We start from the raw sequence: 1,028 nt of genomic DNA, 5'->3' as shown, positions 1-1,028 counted from the left end.
ACCCCGGCCCCGCAGTCCCCACGGGGAGCACGGTCACAAGGCTCCTGCGGACCGTGCCAAGACGCTCACACGGAGCAGCCGAGATAGTTTTGCTCTTGAATCATCTGGCAAGGAGCTGGCTTAAGGGGGGGGGGAAGAAAACCAGCGTGTTTTCAGATGCACCCCCTGTGCCTGACAGACCCTGCACCCCAGGAGAGGGATCGGGGCCGTCCCCACCCTCCAGCACCCGGGGACTCCGCAGGGATGGGGGACCTTTGGGGCACAGGGACACGAGTGGCCCCAAGAAGTTGAGGCAGGCTGAGACCCCAAATAGGGAGGGCAGAAGCACCCAGAGGCAGAGGGGGCAGGTCCAGGGGCTTGCTCAGCCCCGCTCTGACCCCCACCCCGGGGATCACTGCTTGGAGGGAGGAATAACCAAAGCCTCTCTGGTGCGACCGAGCATCCCCTCTGCACCCCCCGCAGTGGGGCTTCCCCCTCTCCTTGCCATCGGGGCCAGTCAGCCCTGGGCACCCAAACCAGCACCTCCCGCTCTGGGCTGGGGCAGGGGGGGATCTGACCGGAGTGGCAAGAGGGGAAAAGAAAAAAAAAAAACAACCCCAAACCAACAAACCCACAAAAGAAGAAAAATCAATGCATAGTTTCACATTGCACCGAAGTCGCTTAATTTTATGCCCCGGTGACACCGCCTCAGGCTGGGGAAACTGCTGTGCCGGCTTCTCTTCCCGCTGGCGTTTCCCCCAAACGCAGCTCCCGTTTCAAGCCCGGGTAAGGTGAGCGGGGAACCGGTCCCGGGAGCAGAGCCCCCCGCTCGAAGGGCACAGCTCCGGCAGCGACATGGCACAGCCTCCCCGACCCTTTTTATTTTGGCCGTGCGAGCGCAGCAGCCCGATAGGAAACCATCACAGCAGCCCCTCTGGGAGATGCCGGTTGACAGCAAGTTAAAACCCAGGAGCTTAATACAAGAGTTTTTTACCAAGCAGGCGATGGAGAGCCAGCACCGAGCAGGGGATAAAGCCATTTCCCCGCAA

The sequence above is a fragment of the Charadrius vociferus genome, unplaced genomic scaffold (genome assembly GCF_000708025.1).
Source record: "Charadrius vociferus isolate BGI_N301 unplaced genomic scaffold, ASM70802v2 scaffold1578, whole genome shotgun sequence".
Classification (NCBI taxonomy): Eukaryota; Metazoa; Chordata; class Aves; order Charadriiformes; family Charadriidae; genus Charadrius; species Charadrius vociferus.
The sequence above is the reverse complement of the archived record's forward strand: the minus strand, read 5'-3'. Positions refer to the sequence as shown.